This window comes from Perca fluviatilis, chromosome 1, assembly GCF_010015445.1.
Source record: "Perca fluviatilis chromosome 1, GENO_Pfluv_1.0, whole genome shotgun sequence".
In the NCBI taxonomy this organism is placed as follows: Eukaryota; Metazoa; Chordata; class Actinopteri; order Perciformes; family Percidae; genus Perca; species Perca fluviatilis.
In genome coordinates, this window is record NC_053112.1 from 9,909,240 (window position 1) to 9,931,678 (window position 22,439).

Below are 22,439 nucleotides of genomic sequence, written 5' to 3' on the forward strand. Positions count from 1 at the left end.
ATATCTCATAAATTAATAATATACAGTCTATCTATGGTATATCTCTCCCTCTGCCTGCTGCTGTGTGTGTGTGTGTGTGTGTGTGTGTGTGCTTGTTGAGTTTAACTCCGAAAAGACAGTTAACCACATGTGTTGTGATATTTAAACAAACGATCCCAAGCGCGCACGAAATAAAAGCCTCTTATTTACGGGACCGGTCTAAAGACCTCCGTCTTCCAGCGGGATCTCCGAGGAGTTGACTGCCCGAAGCGCCGAAGCAAGGGCCCCGAAGCGCCGCAAGCTGGCGGCCGCGTCATTTTATGGAGCTCCGAAAACTTTGGAGCAAATTGTCAATTCGGCAAAGATTTGCGCAAGACTGCCTATATTCGAAATATAAACCGTTCATTTCGCCTAAAATGTTCTCCAGAAGTGAATTTAGTGATGAATAAGATGGCGAAAATTGTTGAATTGAAAATCGTTTTGGGCTGTCTATGTACTGGAAATCCAACCATCATTGAATGCGAAAATGAATGTTGGGATACAGGTGCTGTGAAGTTCATACAAGTAAAGCCGGTCTATGGAAAGCCATTCCACTCCCTATCCAGCCCCATTGTACGGATTTTGGTTGCAGTTCCACCAGAGTTCCACTGGGGTGATCGCGGTCAGTACAAAATGAATGGGACTCTATGGAGCTAGACGGCTAAATTTGTCTATTTCGCCTGATTGTCGTTGAGAAACCTCAGATTTGATTGTAGTTTTTGCAAGTTCAACATGGGTTATAGGTCGAAAGTTGAATGAACGAAAGTGCTTATGTCCTTTTGATTTCTTACAGAGGGTGCTCGTTGTTGCCCATAACACGCTAGCATTCTGCTAATGAATGCTGATTGGTCAATGAAGGAGTGATTACGATCGGAGATCCAGCTTGACGGCATCCGAAGCAGAGCCTGAATGTCAGAGTGAATATTTCGGTGTGGTCTTTAAAACATCAGCAAACCTCTTTCTAGCACGTGTATTAACAGGGAGAGACTAACCTGTCAGCTGTGTTGTCGATGCCTCGAGAGAACAAAGGAAGCGACTCAGAGCTTGCTGTAAAGCAGTATCTCTGGCCGTATATGTGTATGACGTCATTGACATTTAAAAAGGCTTTGTAGAACAAAAAAAGTGACTTTAAAAATAACGCAACACAGCAGTGTATTTTTTAGCCTCCCCTTCGAATGCAACATTCAAATTACCAGACAAAAAAATTTATATCCTGAGAAAGTGGGTTTTGAGGGCTATAGCTCCATAGGAGTCCCATTCATTCTGCACTGGCCTGTGAGCGCCCCCTATATAGAACTCTCGTGGAACTGCAACCAGTTCAGAACCCGGAAGTAACGAGGCAGATTACACAATTCCCGATGATTCCTCGGTAAATGGGCGGTCAAGAATACATCCGGGAATTTTAACTGTTCTTGGCGAAATGCGAACTTGTGTATTGGGACAGTACTTTGGCAACACGAGATGACGTTTCACGGGGACACAAGCACACAAGTCAATAGAAGAACACATATTGGGAAACGCCCAAGGACTATTTCTACATGAGGGAGGGGAGAACAGGTGAAATCAATCAGGGGCGGGGTAGACAATCACAACGGCGGGAAACTCACACAAAGAGGGGAAGTCAGGGTTCAACATTTATTTCATGTTTTCTGTTTGGGATCAAGTCTCGTTTTCAAAGCCAAAAAGTGAACCACAGGTTTAAGGTCACTTCTGTTTTTGTCGGTGTAATGCCTACACTGATCACCAGCAGAGGGAAATATAATTCAAGGATTGCCTAAACCTCTCTTTATTTACAAACCCTATCATGTCTGTGTAGATGGAGAGGTTTATATTATTTTATACAGTGTCCCTGTCTCAGCACCTTATAATTTAGCAGAGGACATGAAGCATTATTCAAATGTTTCCAGGTGGGAGAGGACTCTGACTGAACTCTTTCTTCTGACCTGTCTTGTTGTCTGGTCTCTCCAGGCTCGCTTGTCCGTTTCCAGGACCTCTTTCTTCTGGAAAGGAGAATGAATGAACAACCAAATGAATCATCAAAATACAATTCTAAACGACTAAATTAATTTAGGATGCATTACTAATGTAATCACAGCAAAAACTGAACTTCTCACCTAATAAATAGGAAGGCACAGAGGAATATGATAGCCAGGAAAATAGCAGTGATGGATCCAGCAGCTACTGATTTCATTGAACCTGGGAAACAGTGATGAAAACCAGACGATTCATTATGGAATTACAAGTTGTTTGGGTCCTTTTAGCAACTGATAATTAGACATAAGATCATAGATCCTCAGACAGATGCATTCCACATCATGACTCATGCGTACTGTAGTTTTGCTTGTGGTTTTGCCTAATGTCCTATAATGTAAAAATACTTTCTTTAAGCAAGCATTCTATTTACTTTGGTAGAAAAAGCTCTTAACATTATTGTTAATGCTTGGGATTAAGAATGTACCCAAATGCAAATGTTCAACACAAAATCAGGTTCATTTAACAAAGGAAAGGAAGGGGAGGTGTGGGGAGGAGGACCCCAAAACAGGAGCGAGGGACACGAGGGGCTGGGGAAGGGGATGACGTAAGGCCTGAAGAGATGTGGGTGAGACTGAGGGCTGGAGGCACAGCGAGGGATGAGAGGGCTGGAGTAGGATGGCGAGGGATAAGAGGGGCTGAGGTAGGATGGGACGAGGGAGCTCGGGAGCGGGGAAACGGGGCCGAGGGAACCGAGGGAGGAGACACAGAAGTCTGGGGAAACAGGGAGAGTCCAAGCATGGGAAGCATTGGAAGAGGGATGTAAGGGGAGGATGAATCTCCACACATATATCATGTTATATAGTTTTCATTCATAGAGCTGAGACTGACCAGCTGAGTAAGGATGTCCTAAAATGGTCTAAGTATATTTATTGAGGTAAATAGCAGGCCTTTCTGTCACATTTGGACCAAAATGTTTTTTTTTGTCTCACCAAAAAGAAAATTGTTGGATCTATCTGATAACTTTGGTGTTAAAGGTCCTATGACATGGTGCTCTTTGGATGCTTTTATATAGACCTTAGTGGTCCCCTAATACTGTATCTGAAGTCTCTCTTTTTATATAGACCTTAGTGGTCCCCTAATACTGTATCTGAAGTCTCTTTTATATAGACCTTAGTGGTCCCCTAATACTGTATCTGAAGTCTCTTTTATATAGACCTTAGTGGTCCCCTAATACTGTATCTGAAGTCTCTTTTATATAGACCTTAGTGGTCCCCTAATACTGTATCTGAAGTCTCTTTTATATAGACCTTAGTGGTCCCCTAATACTGTATCTGAAGTCTCTTTCCTGAAATTCAGCCTTGATGCAGAATTCCAGCCACTAGAGCCAGTCCCACAATGAGCTTTATGTACGACGTGCCATTTCTGTGTCTGTAGCTTTAAATGCTATTCAGGAGGAGAGAGGGGGGGCAAGGTGGAGGGTGTGGGTGTGGCCCTGACCAACTGCCACTTTGCTTGTTTGCAAGCCATGATATCTCTCTCTCTCTCATGGGTATGGGCCAAATTCTCTGGGCGGGCAAAGCAGAGAAAGGGAAGGTAACCTTGCTCCTTATGACCTCATAAGGAGAAGATTCCAGATCGGCCCATCTGAGCTTTCATTTTCTCAAAGGCAGAGCAGGATACCCAGGGCTCGGTTTACACCTATCACCATTTCTAGCCACTAGGGGACAATAGGGGCTGGGGGAATGCATATTAATGTTAAAATACCTCATAAAGTGACATTTTCATCCCATGGGACCTTTAAATGAGCCTTAATGCCTCATGAGGCTGCCAGTTGTGCTGTAGACTTTAAGCCATGCTGTTAAATAAACTCTGCATGAATTAAAATGTATTGATGGTATTGCACATAAGCACTTTTGCGTTTACCACTGTTGAGAAGCTAAGTAAAATAGTGTGTGTGTGTGTGTGTGTGTGTGTGTGTGAGTGTGTGACCTCACTTCCTCTTTCTGTATGAGCAACATGCATTTGTCATTTAGCTCTACTTGCTCTGTGTTACTGCATGTAAAAAGACGTACTAGTGCTGTTTTAAAATCCTTTTATCTTTCAGGTGTCTGTAGTCAAACCTGCAACAGAGTGACAGAGGAACTGTCAGTCAGTGGGAACATGGAATGCCTTACCTTCATGTTGGTCCTCCCCCTGTACGCTACAAACTAAACAGGAACACACTCATAGTGCTACTAGTGGTCATACAGTCAACTCCACACATTACCTTTAATTACTGTAAAGATGGGTAACATAACTACAACAAACTACATTTTTTAATGTTTGTTTATAGTGATGGTTATTTGTGTATAAGTTAAATTGGTGTACATGTACTTCATGACTGGAATATATTTATTTAACATGGTCTTTTGTGGTCAAATGGAAAAAGAATTGCCATGATCTCACACACACACAACACCCACACACACACACACACACACACACACACACACACACACACACACACACACCTCACCTTTGAAACAATGTTTCATTTAGTTGTCTTTTCTCTTCTAATTTGTGACTTGTTTGCCAAACAACAGTATCATTTTTTTCATTTCAAGCTGAAGATTTCAGCCATACATCTTTTCATGCATATTAATGATTTGAAGAGGAAGGAAGCCAGGCCTGTTTTTAACAAGGTGTGATATATTGTAAAAAAAAAATATACCAACCACATAATACAAACAGTCTTAACAAAGAACATCCTCCTTTTTCTAATGTAGACATGTTTATTGTGAGTTCGTGACACCCACAGTGTATTTCTCATGTATGTGATCTACCTGCTGATTTAACAGAGACCAGAGGAGCAGCTATGAGTTTAACAGCAGCACGAAAGTGGATTTGTTGTCTTCCTTTTCTCTGCAGGTACAAGGTACTGTAGTGCACATCTACATTTACAGTATTATTGTAAGCATTTAGAACAGCTTTTATTAAAAAACACAGATACTTTCCCTTTATGAACTGAAATTGATTTTGAATCCTGACAAAACAAATGTCGCGATGTTCACAAACTCAAAGAAAGAGCCACTGAACCTTCCATCTTTTTTTGTTTTCAGGGCAATGTGACTGAGTCTGTATCTTCATATAAATACCTAAGATTCTTAATTGACGATTCCCTCTCTTTTAAGTCTCAAATTCCGCAAATTGTGAAGAAGTTGAAGCTGACGCTGGGTTTTTATCTCAGAAATAAGTCTTGCTTTTCTTTTGATGCAAAAGGAAAGGAAACTTGTTGCTGCTACTTTTATGTCTGTGTTTGACTATGGTGCTGTTTTATATATGCATCTTCCTAATGCCTTCACTTCTTAGATACTGTATACCATGGAGCATTGAGGTCCATAACAAATCTTAAGGCCCTAACTCACCATTGATCCCTGTATGCTAGGGTTGGTTGGCCTGCTTTGTCCATCCATAAACTTAATCACTGGCATGGCCTTTATATTTACATATGTATATTCATGTTTTAAGTAAACTACTTTTAATTGCATTTGGCTTAAATGTGCTATAGAAATAAAGTTGCCTTTCCCTACAATCCCCAGCCTGTCAGTCAGTCCCCAGGGCAAGAAGAACCCTGTTGTGCCTGCCTGTCTGTATCTGCACCACGGCCGCTTTCGGATCGCCTTTATTTTATTTTGCAGCAAACGCTGTACGCGTGGAGTTTAAAAAATGCTTACCACAAACTTGCAAACCGCTTTACTGGCACTGCCGTGACTCAAAGAAACTGCCGAGTCATCGTAGCTTCGCACCGTCCGCACCTCTGCGTGTGTGTATGTGTGTTTGATGGAGCACCACTGTCTGTCAAACATGCAGAGAGGACAGAAATGCTTGCTCGTACTGCGCATGTGTGGAGACACGCTCAGAGAGTTCCCAATTTATAGATTGATACTGTGAGGTCTGAGTGGTTTTTCAAATGTGAAGTGTCTTCTCTGCCAAGAAGGTGATGTTTTTGACTTGATTTGTTTGTCTGTTGTTTGGAGGTCTGTGCTCTCAGAGTTGCCCTTCTAGTTTCCTGTGTTTTCATCCCATTTTAAATGGAGGACATCTCTGCAGTTTATCCAACGGAGACACCTACAAGCCCAAATTATTAAAAGTACTTTTTCTAATCAACATCATTATCAACATTGTGTGCCTACACCAAATGTTACCAGTCTGCTTGTTTATGTGTGTTACACATCCATGTTTGGTTAACAATAACAGCCATGTGTGAGTTTCTCACACCTCAGTGTTCTGCATTTCTTTACAGTTTCCGTTCTACAGCAGCCTGACCACCGACAAAAAAAGCAACCAAGCAAAGCAGATTCTTTTTTATGTGTGTGTATCTGAGATCTCTGTCCAGAAGAGCGCAGTCCCAGGAACAGCTAACGTTAAAATACTCTCAGGTCCCTAAGAGAGGACCAGAGCTTTAAAGAATATGTATACACACATGTGTCTGCACTGTATATTTGCATCTTGCTCTTTCTCTCTCTGGGACAAGTCTGTGTGTGTTATCTACATGTCACACTATTTGCCCTCACCTCAGTGTTCTGCATTTCTCTACAGTTTCCATTCACGCTCTGCAGCAGCCTGAGTGACCACAGACAGAAAAGCAACCGAGCAGATTATTTATTTCCACACACTTCACCCTTCTAATATTAATCTCCTTCCTTTTTATTTTGTTCACAGGTTCAATACATTGCTGTTCCTTCACTGCACCCTCTGTATGATGTCCTGCCTCAGTGCACCTAGAGATTAACTGCAGAGCAGAGATCATGTGTTCAGCTGTGACTGTTCCTTAGCATTATAAATTCTCATGTAAAACTGAATGATATGCATATTTCTCCATTCCTCTGTTCACTTTAGCATAAACCAGAAATAACATTAATACTTGATTTATATATCCATTTTTAAAAACAGCCATAGGAAGTCCCCAACAAAGAAGTACAAATATAGACCATTTCACAGATATAAACATAAACATCCTGAATCGCCCCAAGTTGATTACCTGTTGTAGTACCATCAGCTGACAGGAAGGTAACAAGGGGCCAGTCTGTTGCCTAGCAGTGTGATACAGAATAAGTCTTAAGCTCAGTTCTAGTTTAGATAAAACTGCAGTAAAACAGTCTAAAGTTGGTCCACGCTCCCCGAACCAAAAACCAGTTGGTACTATCAGATTATCTTTCACTGACTTAAAGTGGGACGCCATGAGAGCAGAAGTAGTTTTGGGAAATGTGCACGATGGTGTTTTATGCCCCAACTGCTCCTTCCAGGCAGCGCTGCGACCGCTGCCTTCAAGGCACCTAACCCTAACCTTAACCTTTTGTGTGGCACTTTTTACTTCTTAAAGCACTTTTAAACATAACACTTATTATTAACTCTGAATGGTATGTGTATAGATATTTTTAACCTCAAGAGCAAGTAACTCAGACAGTATTTATGACCCCTTTTATTAAATGTCTTAATTTTTTAATTTAAGTAACATGGTTTTAATATTGGAATAGAATTTATTTTATATTGTGACAACAGGCTTTTTATATTTTTATTTATTTATTTATTACACGACTGTATATATGTATGTATGCATGTTGGTGTTTTTTATTTTTTTACTTTGATATTTCTCTGGGAGAGACACCGGAGTAGTTGTGGAGGTGACCTTTTATTTAAAGTTTTAAATTCCCTCTGTCCTTCCTGTCCAGTGGCTCTTTTAACCTTCCTTTAATATCTGGCCGTTTTTTCAAACAGCCCCGTCTTTTTTATTTAACCGAACCCGGTCTTTTAAGGAGTTCTTTAAAGTGTTTTATTCACACCAGTGGTCCCCTTGTGCCCGTGCCCCTCGCAGCGCCCATTCTGGGCGCTGCGTTTTAACCCAAACATAACCCTAGCCAGTGTCCCACATCGTTGCCTTCCAGGCAGCGCTGCCTGGAAGGCACTGTTGGGGGCAAAAAACACAGATAAACAGGAAATGTAGCTTCACACACTGAAGAGCCTTCACTACATGTAAGTCTGTCTCCTGATGTAGTTCTGAGTCTGATTGTGCTTCCTGATGTGCTCTGTGTTACAGTGATACAGGGTCAGGATGGCTGGGGAGTGACTTACACCTCTACTCAGATCTGTGCTGTTAAAGGATCAACAGTGGAAATGCCGTGCACCTACAAATACCCATCCACAATGAGTCATCAAACTACTGAGGTGGAAAACAAATTATGGTTTACTAAAGGGAATAATAATTCACCTGTAGATCTGAAAACAGATTCAGACTACACAGGTCGTGTGGAGTATTTCTTTCATAACGACGACTGCACTCTGATAATCTCAGACCTGAGAGAGAGAGACTCTGCTGAGTACAAGTTCAGGTTCATAACAAACCGTGGTGGTTTCACTGGTTCACCTGGAGTCACTCTGTCTGTTACAGGTAATATTTTCATTGGAATATTTTGTCCAACTGTCAATCTTTTGTCTGACTGTTTGCATGCATGTACTGAAATGGTTTAGTTTGAAATGACATTTCTAATCTATCTTGACAGTTCCAGACCTCCAGGTGCAGGTGACAAGACCATGGACCCAGGGAGAGCTGAGGTGTCACAGCAGCTGTAATGTACCTGATAATCCTTCATATGTCTGGTTCAATAATGGACAGAAAATGGATGGAGAAACATCTTCTTCTCTCAGAGTCTCTGTTGAAGATAACAACAGCTATTCCTGTGCTGTTACAGGATATGAAGATTACCGCTCTCCTCCAGTGTGTGAGTTTACTCCAGTGTCACTAATAAAAGAGCTAAATTAGAAAACTATAGATTTTAATGTGAGAAACTCAATACATTATGTGTAATATTTGAGCTTATATTCAGTCACTCATTCAACTTTTGTATTAACAAGAACCTGATTTCAACGTGTAAATTTTCTCCTTACCAGATGACCCACTGTATTATTCATGATATAAATGATTTTCTGTATAGTGACTTTTTATTGTTTTTAAAGAAATGTGAGTCAAACGGCTCATTTAATAACAGCAAATTGATTGACACACACACACACACACACACACGCATGCACGCATGCACGCACATACACATACACATACACATACACATACACATACACATACACATACACATACAACACACAGACACACACACACACACACACACAGAGTTAAATGCTTTTATTTAGATCTAAAAGGCATCGCAAGAAGACATACAAGATCCTAATACTGTGGGAAGAGTCATTGACAGGGTGACAGGTCTACATGGCTAACATACCTTTACAGGTATTTCCATTTATAATACTCAACACATTAAGAATAAACAAAGCATCTCTGTCTCCATATTTGCATGCTCCCTATGATGGCTGAAACAGAGCAACATTTTTCAAGTCTTTTTGCCTCCTTTTTTTGCAGCCCCCCTAGCTGCATCCCCCTGACCACATTCTTACGGACATGGCCTAAGCTTCCAAATATCAAAGTTATTACAGTTTTTTACAATCGCTTTGCTACTAATTTCAGAACCTTGATGTCATTTTTCAAAACTCTAGACACAAAACTCAAAACGGTCATCACTTGTAACACAGGCTATCCAATGTTCAAAACATTGCATTGTGTATTCATATCTTTAAAGAAATATTGCACTTGCACAATCACTGGTTCAAAAAACTAATTTATTGTGAAATACCATTGAAACGTTACTTTAGATCACCCACACACAAGCTACCCATAGTTTCACTGTGTCATCGTTCGTACAATCATTAAATATTGTTGTACAAAATAGGTGATACATGTTTCATTATGGTACTACATATACATTTATCCCTGTAAAAGTACTGTAGTAATAGAGAGAATACTACAGACCAATGTGGTACGAGTATATATATATCTCATCATCATCATCATCATATTCTTTATTCAGGACATACAAAAAAAACGGTCCATAGCACAATACAAAACATAGCAAAAGGCAGACAAGTATATATATATTTATTTATTTACTGTATTTACCCTTTATTTACAGTATCCAGGTAAGTTGATTGAGAACAAATTCTCATTTGCAACGATAACCTGTCACATTCACACAGTTCCACATTCATACCTGGAAGCTGCCCAGTACAACCACAGTCTGATCTGCTGGCCAGTACTTTATATATAAAGTATATATAAATTATATATCTCAATCATCAGTAACGAGTTGGCAGAATTGTACCAGCAATTCCAAGGGCCTGCATCCATACAGTGCAGTACTGTCAATACAGTAAATAGTCTTAAAGGTGGTACATGGGAGCATAGAAACAGTGTCTGATAAACAGTAGTACATTACAGTAAAGAAGGATGATGAAATATTACATCCGTAGATCATGTAGTCTAATTGGTTCATGCTCCACGCTAATTGGTGACAATGAATCTCATTATCTTGAAACGTTCATGATCTAAACATGGTATATTGTTTGTCTGTTTCCATACAACTATGCAATAAGAGTAACGCAACAGTTACTTATCATTTTGAGTAGATGTATCAATTGATAGTTAGATGATTGTAATGAAATGAATAGACAATCATCTGAACTGTAATGTGTAAATTGCTTTTTGAAATAGTAGTACTTTGATGTTAAGTTGTGTCATATTGAACAGATGATCTTTGTTAAATGAACAAATGATCTTAGGTTTATGTGTATTGTAGCGTTAGAGTTTGGAAAAATGTGCATTTTGATTATTGGTTGTGAGTTTTGTGTCTAGAGTTTTGAAAAATGATGTCAAGGTTCTGAAATTAGTGCCAAAGTGATCGTAAAATAGTGTAGTTTACAGTTGTATCCAAGTTGGTGAATGAGATCTACCAGTGTTTGTAAATCCTGCCGGTCTGGAGTGCGTCTTTAAACGCACCCTTTACTGTTGTCATAAGACACATTGTCAAAAGTAGTAGCCAAAAGTCAGCCATATTGAAATACACTACCCGGAGTTAGTTAGTTGGGGAGGAGGACATCTACACACTACTTTGCGCTCCAGTGCAGCCCTGTAGCACCTGCGACCTGCCGCCATCTTGACACACACACACACACACACACACACACACACACACACACACACACACACACACACACACACACACACACACACACACACACACACACACACACACACACACACATTATTACACAACAATTTATGATTAAAGTTAATTTGTTTTCATATTATCTTCTCCAGATGCTCCAAAGGTTGGTCCCCTGTCTTTCACTCCCACTGGGGAGATCAGAGAGAACAGGAGAGTGACTCTGACCTGTAGCAGTGATGCTAACCCAGCAGCTACTTATACCTGGTACAAGGATGGTAAACCTCTCTATAAAAAGACACAGATTGTCTTCAGCTCCGTCCAGTCCTCTCACTCTGGACGTTATTACTGTGAAGCTGAGAACAAGTTGGGGAGGAGGAGATCTAACTCCATCTCTATTGATGTGAAATGTGAGTAAAACAGCTCCATTTTAAAAAGCAACATACAGCTAGTGACTGTCTGAATTTGTAGGAGTACTTTGCTGATCATTCCTGCTTTTTTTCGGCTCAGTCTCCTTCACATTGACAGCTGTAGGTCACTGAACAGCAGTGGATGAGGAAAAGGTCGTTTTTAGTCGCTGTTGGCATCAGTTTGACTTCTCAGACCAAAACTACTCTATGATTTGTCATCATTTTAATGTTTTCACACATCTCCCCACACCCTTTTACCAGAACATTTAATTGGTGTGTATCATTGTACAGTAGTAGTGCAGTTTTTATTACCTGTATAACTGGAGATGTTAGAGATTCATCTGAAGGATTCAGTCATGTAACAGTTAATCTTTCTGTCTATTAAGAGTTCACAAATAGGAACCAAACTTTACCACATCATTCTGTTAGTTAACAGACGGTGTGAGGTGTTGCTTCTCTGTATGGTTAACAGTAATCTGCCTTTAGTGATCTAAATATAACACACAGTAGCAACCAAATGTCAGTATGTACTCACTCATCTGCTCTACATTGTTCATGATACAAATGATTTTCCATGATGCAATATATATTTTTTCTCTTTTAATGTCTCTTTACATATTGTGTCCCACAGATGCTCCAAAGCTTCCCTCTGTGTCAGTGAGTCCCTCTGCTGAGATAGTGGAGGGCAGTTCAGTGACTCTGACCTGTAGCAGTGATGCTAACCCAGCAGCTACTTATACCTGGTTGAAGAGCAATGTAAAGCTCAGACCTCCCATTGAAGGACAACAGCTGGTCCTCACGTCCATTCAGTCCTCTCACTCTGGACAATATACATGTAGAGCTAGGAACAGGCTGGGGCCTAACACATCCAAACCCATTTCTATTAAAGTGAAATGTGAGTGAAACCACTTTATTTAAATAAACAGTTTAATTTTATTTAAGTTATGCCGATGCATATTTCTTCCAGATGTTCAAAAGCCAGGCAATCAGTTTCAAACATATTTTTAGGATATTTCATTTTTTAGCACATTCAAATGTAAGATACTGATTGATTGTTACCCCCTCGCCAAACACAACACACACAAACATGTTGCAGCAACTCCAGTCTACCAGAACATTTAATTGGTGTGTATCATTGTACAGTAGTAGTGCAGTTTTTATTACCTGTATAACTGGAGATGTTAGTGATTCATCTGAAGGATTCAGTCATGTAACAGTTAATCTGTCTGTCTATTAAGAGTTCACAAATAGGAACCAAACTTTGCCACATCATCCTGTTAGTTAACAGACGGTGTGAGGCTTTGCTTCTCTGTATGGTTAACAGTAATCTGCCTTTAGTGATCTAAATATAACACACAGTAGCAACCAAATGTCAGTATGTACTCACTCATCTGCTCTACATTGTTCATGATACAAATGATTTTCCATGATGGAATATATACTTTTTCATTTACAGTGGGCACACTGAAGCCCTGAAGTTTGGGTAAAATTTTAAATTCGGGTAAAACTCAGTCTGCACCACCAACAGTCACCTGAACTGAACAGTTCACATCAGCTGCAAAACTCATTCACAGCAACACAACTCTTAACACACGTCTCAAAACAGGCTCAGTGCAGCCAAACACTCAGAACAATCCTCACTGAGATAACACACACTGGCCACTCAGAACACACTGAGTAGTAAACACACACTAGCATCAAACACCAAGACAGAAATTACAAACTTTCTCATCTTTACAGTTTGAACAATTTGAGTGACTTCACACTACTCAATAGTTTCTTTAAAGAAAAGCTATATATTTTATAATATACCAATGTTACGTAAGGTAAACAAGAAGGAATGAAAATCAGCTGTTTACTTCAATATAGTATTTTGTCTCTAGTAATTTATGGAATTACAGTAATGGAAAAAAAACTAAAGGTACATAACAGTAACAAAGAATAGTGTGACTAATCCGGCCTCTCTCCAGCATCATGCAGCAAGTTTTCTTCATCACATTGGATGTCTCAGACATCTTACCTGGACATAATGGTATCTCTGCTCTTTTACCTGTTTCTCTCAAACGGTAAAGTGTAGAATTGTTTCTTTCTTATTTTGTGTTTGTATACAAAAAAAGGCTTTCTGAGCTTTCTCTATACAAATACCGTATATGTTCACTAACTAGTCTAAAACAAGACACCTGCTTAGGCTTTCAGCTAAAATAGCGATCAGCAGTGTTTGATAGGCACCAGACTGAAATCTATTCTGTTTTGAATGTGTGGTTAACAGTGTTGACAGCAGTGTGTTAGCATTTGAACAAAGTGCTGTAAATCCAGAGTGTTGTGCACATTGTGGTTAAAGCCATGAGATAAGTGTGTAGAGTTTTGAAAACTGTGTTCAAGCAATGAAAAACAAATTAGAGATTGGTCCACATGAACTGCTGCTGTACAGACTGGAGTTAGAGTTTTGCACACGTGGCTTCAGTTGGGCCCACTGTCGTTTAGCAATCAGAAAAACTGTAATGTGTCTTTACACCTTGTGTCCTACAGATGCTCCAAAGCTTCCCTCTGTGTCAGTGAGTCCCTCTGCTGAGATAGTGGAGGGCAGTTCAGTAACTCTCACCTGTAGCAGTGATGCTAACCCAGCAGCTACTTATACCTGGTTGAAGAGCAATGTAAAGCTCAGACCTCCCATTGAAGAACAACAGCTGGTCCTCACGTCCATTCAGTCCTCTCACTCTGGACAATATACATGTAGAGCTAGGAACAGCCTGGGGTCTAACACATCCAAACCCATTTCTATTAAAGTGAAATGTGAGTGAAACCACTTTATTTAAATAACGGTAAACAGTTTAATTTTAGTTAAGTTATATTTCTCCCGTTTCTTATTGTTTTTCTCCCAAAGCTAGGCAATCAGTTTCAAACATACTTTTAGGATATTTCCTTTTTTAGCACATTCGAATGTAAGATACTACTCATTGCTTGTTACCCCTCCCCACACACAACAAACACAAATAAGAAACTCCAGTCTGTTTGAGGAGAAAGGAGAGCAAATTATATAAAATCACATCTTTTTTTTTTTCTTTTTTTCTCGTTTTCATCCACTGTGTACTCGTACCAAATGTCATACCTTCAAAATAACACAACGTATATAGCAGTGATTTTCAACCACCGTGAGCGCACACTAGTGTGCCGTGAGAGATCATCCCTGTGTCCGTGAGAAATTATCCTATTTTACTTAATTGGTCCAACAAATTTTTTATTGAGTTACTGCAAATAATTTCCGCATTGTTGCGCATCTGTGCCTGCAATATGATGACTGGCAGAGAAATCAAATACTATTCTGTATCAGTAGGTGGCAGTATAGCGCAATAATGACCTTGTTGATTTAAGACAATAGAATTACTGCCTCCTTTCGAGCGCATCCCGCAGTGACAGGATGTAAGCAGTAGGGCCGAGATCATTGATGTAAGCCTGCAAAAGCGATGGATACATTTTTTAAAAGGAAAAATGCAGATTCCGATCTTATTAGGCTACAATGGGTCATTTTGTAACATTTTTGGTTGGTGGTGTGCTGCGGGATTTGTTTTATGTAAAAAATGTGCCATGGCTCAAAAAAGGTTGATAAACACTGGCGTATAGAATGTAGAAATGGCAATATCAGCTGCTCAGTCCACCACTTTGGTCCTAATGAAAATAGCTTAAAAAGTGATTCATCTGTTGTCATGACATTTTTAAAAAGCCTTACAGAGCTGCACAAATTGCAGGGGGCTGTTATATTCTGTCACTTGTTCAACATCTGTTAGAACTAATGACCACTTATTGCCTACCTATGTTTTCTCCTCCAGATACTCCAAATCTTCCCTCTGTGTCAGTGAGTCCCTCTGGTGAAATCGAGGAGGGCAGTTCAGTGACTCTGACCTGTCAAAACAATACTTATCCAGCAGCTAACTACACCTGGTACAAGAAGAATGGAAATCCAGAACTTCAACCTCTCAGTGAAAATACACCTCTTGTCTTCAGCTCCATCCAGTCCTCTGACTCTGGACAGTATTACTGTACAGCTGAGAATGAGCTGGGGAGGACATCTAGATCCATCTCTATTGATGTGAAATGTGAGTGAAACAGTTTATTTAAAATTAATGAGCTTAAATCTGTCCAGTCTTTACAGGAAAATATTTCTACTGATCCTAACTACTTTCTTCAGCTCTAGTTCTTGCTTCCCATTCACAGTCTTCTGATTTTCACTGAGCAGCTCCAGGAGATTTTAGGGTTTTGTGCCGTTTTTGGACTCAAACCATCACACATCAATGTAGTCAGACCACCTTTAAAGTCTAAAATGCTGATAGACCAACACGGTCTCAGGGCAGTTCGTGAAATTCTTCACGTTATTTTTAATCTATTGATTCGGGTGTACAACAACACGATATTTTTTTTTTTTTTTTTGTGGTGGCCCGCACAAACTGGTCTATACGGAGATTAAAGGGGAAAAAGCAAACGTCACACCCTGGGACACGCCTCACACACGCCAACCCGGGGAACACAGCCGGGACGCGCCGCAATAAACGGGATGGCGGAGGTTGGGTTAAAGGAAAAAACAACGGGGAAAGACTCTGACACGGGCCACAGGGGGAGGAAGCCTCACACGCGCTCGGACACGGCGGCGGAACGCACGGACAATAACGGGACGGTTAACGGGGAAACAAAACGCCACACGCGGGACACGATCCCCGGCCTCCGGGGTGAAAGTCCTGAATTGTTGGACCCATCCACCACCTCAACCAACCTCATTATGCGCGGATTTTCGGCATTTCATACTACTTGCTACCGTAGTCGTGCGGCCACCGACAAAAACGCAAAAAACGCCTCCCGTTAAATAACGTGACCATATCACGAACTGCCATGAGACTGGGTTAGATAGACACAGCTACACAGTGATAGTAATTTAAATACCATGTGTTCTTCTGTAGTGACCTAGAGTAATTTCTGTTAACACCTCCTCCAGATGGTCCAAAGCTTCCCTCTGTGTCAGTGAGTCCCTCTGCTGAGATAGTGGAGGGCAGTTCAGTGACTCTGACCTGTAGCAGTGATGCTAACCCAGCAGCTAACTACACCTGGTACAAGGAGAATGAAGACTCACCAAAAGCATCAGGACAGATCTTCACCATCACTGACTTCAGAGCTGAACACAGTGGGAATTATTACTGTGAAGCCCAGAACAGAAGAGGACGTCAGAACTCCACCTTACATCTGACTGTTGTAGCAGGTAAGATTCTCCATGACACTAACTAGCTCATTAACAGACAGTATCACCTGGCAAACTGGTTTATGAATCAACCCCCAAATAAGGTCCAGTACTGTTGATCTAATGACTGTCTATCTCCATTTCTAGATAAATCAACAATAACAATGATAACAAACAGCATCAGGTTGACTCTGGGGGGTTGGGGGGGGTGATTCCTGGGGTCTGCTGCTTTGTTGTCGCGAGGATGAGGTGAAACTATAAAAATTAATCATCACTGATTTTTACTATTACTTCAACTCATAATCATAGTTTTGCAGTTTCCCATTAAACCTTGTATTTTTTGTTTTTGGGATTAAATTCAGGAAAAAAAAAGCTCTGAGCTCCACCACTGAACCAAATGAACCCATAGAGACTGTGGATGAGAGAGAGAGATTTGGGACAGAACTTACTCTACCAAAGGGTCATCATTTGTTGTTTATGAGTTCATAAAGACAATTCACATATAACTTGATTAGTTCAATCTTTCTTCATAGAAACCAGGCGTCTAATGCCGGTCTTTCCGTCACACATTTTCCAACCCCATTTCTTACAGAAGTCCTTTTAACCAAAGAGCAATTTATAGGAAACAGTCTTTCTTTGTTATAAAATCTAATTGACTTTCATCTTAATGTCTCTCCCCATCAGTTAGACTCGTGTCCTGAGTATGAGGACATCTCAGAGACTGCAGCACAGACAGAAGACCCAGAGGAGCAGGAAGACCTGGTGTGAAGGTCAGACAGCTTTGAGTCTGCTGCATGGGGGCGGGGGGCAAACTCAAAACTATTTCTGAAAAATAAGTCACCAAAACTTTATGTGGTTTTCTTCCCATGTAGTCAAACCAGAGGGAGACTCACATGGAGGAAAATAAAAAGAAGTCTTTAACTCCAAACGTTTTCATTCTCAGTTATTTAGAAGCAGCAGGTAGCAGAAGATTAGAGAAGAATGCAGCTTTATTTGTACCTGTGCAGGTACATAACATAACTGAACTCAGTTCAGGATTTGACTTAATATGCAAAGTGATATTTTATGTAGTAAAATAATTTTAAGAAATATTGTTCACCCTTTCATATCACACCTGTCCTGGCAGAGAAAGCCAGTAAAGTCCAACTATTCCACAGCATGTACAGTAGATCTTATATGGTATATTTTTACACATTAAAAAACATGAGCTCAGCTCTGTCAAACTTTGCTAGTTGTTCATTTGTATTGAATGAATTGTATTGTATTGCATGTATTGTAGTGTGAACATCATGCCAGTTCCCTCTCACTGCTGCAGAGGGAGATAGTGTTCAGGTGCAAGCTTTTGATTTCAGCTTTAAACAAACTCTTTTTGGGTTCATTCTTCAGAATGAAGTTTTTATTGATCAGTAATGAGTGCAAATTAAATTTAAATCAGTTGGTATGTTCTGATGTATTTCTCACTTGCCCAATGTTGTCCATCTGTAAAACTTGTCACAGTGTAATAAAGGTTTACTCTGGTGAACAACCTAAAACAGGAACTGGCTGATGGAATCAAACTGACTCTGTCCTTCCACTGCAGCTCAACACTTCAAGGAAAGAGCTAATTACATTCTAGATGTCCACTTGATTTGTCTCACTTGAACAGTAAATTCTCATCTCACTTATAGGGGCCCTATGTAGTTTTGGCCATTGTAGTTTTTGCTCGCAGGTCTCTCTATAGAGCCCCCCCCCCCCACAGCTTCAGAATAGATATTTGGCAACTCCTATGTTTACTTGTGTCTGACTCCTCGCTCGGGTCAGTCTGCCTTTTCCTCTTTCTCTGTTCCTCCAACAATGCTTTCCTAGCTTTCTGCTTCTTTTTAGCCGTGCGCAGCGATGACGATAGTGTGAAAAACTCCATTGCTACCTTGTTAGCCAGTTCCTGAATGGTTGCGGATGATGGGCCAGCCAAGCAATTCCCATAAAAAAGAGGCCAGACCTTATATCACATTTCTGGGGAGGAGGGGGGTCCCAAAAGTTGCAAGGGTTTTTCTGCTCACAGGTGCTAGGGGAGCAAGACGACCACCATTCAACTCGAAAAAGTCATATAACTATTCCAATTACACGAAGCTGTTCAGTTAAGGTAAATTAAGCTAAAAACGGCATATTTCCCCTTTAGAAGCAACACTAGAGAACCTTTCCCCGCTTCCGTCCCCCTACAGGTTGTCTCATTGGAACTACAGCTCGGCTACCTGATCTGGCAAACTTGCATAATGTAATGTAATGGACAATTCCTCTTCCAACCTGCAGGGGACCGAACCAGAAAAGTTCTCTAGTGTTGCTTTAATTAATGGCTAGTATGAACAGGTGATATTTCAACAAAAGAAAAAGACTGATATCAAACCTCAGGATCACAGTTCTTTAGCTAATTTGCCGCTCCTCTTTTGACCCTGCAGATATTTTACTGAGTGTTCATTTCATGCTATATTCTATTTATTTTGCAGTAAAATTCTTAATATTATATTATATATTATATGATATGCTTTTATTCATAGAGTTGAGACTGACTAGCTGAGTATGAGATGTCCTAAAATGGTCTACATATTTACTGAGGTAACAAATTCACCATTAAGCTAAAAACTGCATATTTCCCCTTTAAAGCAACACTAGAGAACCTTTCCCGCCTTCGGTATGCAAGTGTCATTCTTCTGTCACCACATCCGGACTGGAAAGTTTTTTTGTCTCACTAAAAAGAAAATTGTTGCACTGCTCAATTAACTTTGGTGTTAAATGAGCCTTAAGGCTCTGACACACAAACCTGACGGCTGACCGGCCGGCAGAAAAGGCGCAGTTGGACTGATCAGTCGGCTCCCCGAGGTCCAAAAAGTGCCCCGGAACACACACGGGCTTACCAACTTGAGCGGCATCGTTCAGCGCGTGAGTGAGACGTAATACGTCTCCATAACAGTATGCGGCGCTTAATCTGTATTGTCACCCAAAAAATGAAAACCGGAAATGACGAACGCATCACGTGGGTCTGGCTTCTCCGCCGAAGCATAATGGCGGTTCTTGTTCGAAAATACGATTCAATATCTTACGAAAATAGTTCACTGAAACGTCTTTCTGAAAACGTTTTACGCGTAAGCGGAGAAATAGGCCATGCAGTTGCGGAATCTGTCTCCATTTCAGATCGACAAAGTTCAGTTTAAAAGATTTTCGGTCAGATTTTGAGAGGCGCTTGTCACTCATCCCGCTTTGCCATTTCGGGTTAGCACTCCACCAATCAGATTGGTCATTAAGTCCGACTGCCCGCCCTCCGATTCAACATGACATATCGGCTAAAATGAAGGCCGACGGTCCGGCCGGACGACGCACGGAACACACTGAACAGACTCGAGTCTCTGACCTGCAAACACTCCGACGGCCGATTATCAGGTTGGTGTGTCAGGGCCTTTACTGTCTCATGAGGCTGCTAGTGTTGCTGTAGACTTTAAGCCATGCTGTTAAATAAACTCTGCATGAATTAACATGTATTGATGGTATTGCACATACACACCTTTGTGTTTACCACTGTTGAGAAGCTGAAATAGTGTGTGTGTGTGTGTGACCTCACTTCCTCTTTCTGTATGAGCAACATGCATTTGTCATTTAGCTCTACTTGCTCTGTGTTACTGCATGTAAAAAGACGTACCAGTGCTGTTTTAAAATCCTTTTATCTTTCAGGTGTCTATAGTCAAACCTGCAACAGAGTGACAGAGGAACTGTCAGTCAGTGGGAACATGGAATGCCTTACCTTCATGTTGGTCCTCCCCCTGTACGCTACAAACTAAACAGGAACCCACTCATAGTGCTACTAGTGGTCATACAGTCAACTCCACACATTACCTTTAATTACTGTAAAGATGGGTAACATAACTACAACAAACTACATTTGTTTAATGTTAGTTTATAGTGATTGTTATTTGTGTGTAAGTTAAATTGGTGTACATGTACTTCATGACTGGAATATATTTATTAAACATGGTCTTGGAAATTGAATTAGAATTTCTTTTACACACACACACACACACACACACCTCACCTTTGAAACAATGTTACATTTAGTGTTCGTCTCTGTCTAATGTGACTTGTTTTTCTTTTCATGCATATTAATGATTTAAAGAGGAAGGAAGCCAGGCCGGTTTTTAACAGTGTGATATATGTTAAATACAAATGTACCAACCCCAGAACAAACACTCTGTCTTCAGAGACCACATCGTCCCTTCTTTAATGTAGACATGTTTATAGTGAGTTCCTGACACACAGTATTTCTCATGTATGTGATCTACCTGCTGATTTAACAGAGACCAGAGGAGCAGCTATGAGTTTAACAGCAGCAGCGAGTGGATTTGTTGTCTTCCTTCTCTCTGTACAAGGTACTGTACATCTACATTTGTATTGTAAGGTATTTAGCACACTTCAGATATACAGAGGAAGGTTGTTTTTCAGTAAATAAAAAGATTTGATGTTATACAATTTGGTGCGATCCCTTCAACATTAGACATTCACTTGTCTTTCTTTAAAATTAAGTTTTTACAGGATTACCAACACAGAGCTCTGTGTGTGTGTGTGTGTGTGTGTGTGTGTGTGTGTGTGTGTGTGTGTGTGTGTGTGTGTGTGTGTGACAACATAAAAATAACATAAGTGACTAGCTGGTGAACACAGTGGCACATGTAGCTGCTAAAGCAAGAGTGAATATTGGACTTAAATTCATCAGATGTCCAGAAACACGACTCTAAACTAATGCTCTGTGTCTGCTGGATGTGTGAATGAGCAACAGTTTGCTAACACTCTCACCATATCAACTCTATAAGGAGACAAAATGGCCGTGTGTGTCTGTTGTAGCTTTGACAAACTTGTACACAGTGCAGAGAAGCCAGATGGTTTCTTTCACCTATCAGAGAGGATCATGTAGGTGTAACATGCAGGATGTTCACAGATCTTCAGACAAAGCTAACAATGAGATTAGGACAGTGTTACAGTTAATTATATTCCATAGATTCACTGCCAGGTGTTCATTTCATTCGATTAGGACTAATCTGAATTGTGCATGTTTGTGTCAGAGATCTGGAAGCCATTTTTATTTTTCAGTATCATAGGGGCGGCTTGTGTCTTGTTGGAACAGTGGTCACCCCTCAACCACAAGATTGGTTGTTCAATCCACGCTGCTCCTTCATGTCAGAGTGTCCCTAAGCAAGACCCTGAACCCCACGTTGCTCCCCAGATGCATTATTTAATACTTATGATGGGCTCAATGCAAGAATTACATTTAACTACATTGTACTTTGTGTATGTGACAAATTAATAATTAAGTTTCATTTTTAAATTTTGTTCTCTCTGTGGAACAAGTCTGTATGTGTTAACTCAACCCAGTATCACGCCTAACCAGTGGGTGTGTTACACACTTAGGCGTGATACTGGGTTGGTTAACGACATGTCACACTATTTGGCCTCGCCTCAGTGTTCTGCATTTCTCTACAGTTTCCATTCACACTCTGCAGCAGCCTGAGTGACAGAAAAGTAACCGAGGCAGAGCAGATTCTTTTTTCACACCCTTCTAAAATGTTATCTTGAGCTTTTGTTTTATCTTGTTCAGTAAATACTATGTTAAAGTTTAATACATCACTGTTCTTACAGATTAACTGCATATATCATGTCTTCAGCTGTGACTGTTCCTTTACATTATAAATTATCATGTAAAACTGAATGATTTGCATATTTTTTCATTCCTCTGTTTACTTAAGCATA

At 40.4% G+C, this 22,439-nt stretch overlaps 2 protein-coding genes and 1 long non-coding RNA gene across 3 annotated transcripts in view; 2 read left to right on the plus strand and 1 right to left on the minus strand.

The window, feature by feature from the left end:
- The window catches only part of LOC120559226, a 339,258-nt gene that overhangs the window by 264,852 nt on the left and 51,967 nt on the right, over positions 1–22,439 (plus strand). The gene's annotated exons all lie outside the window — the stretch shown is intronic.
- Positions 1–22,439, minus strand: part of LOC120559237 — a 353,225-nt gene that overhangs the window by 51,160 nt on the left and 279,626 nt on the right. The window lies entirely within an intron of this gene.
- On the plus strand, positions 17,356–18,208 carry LOC120559616. The gene is made up of 2 exons (XR_005639337.1): positions 17,356–17,443; positions 17,546–18,208. It is a non-coding gene; the product is annotated as an uncharacterized LOC120559616 (long non-coding RNA).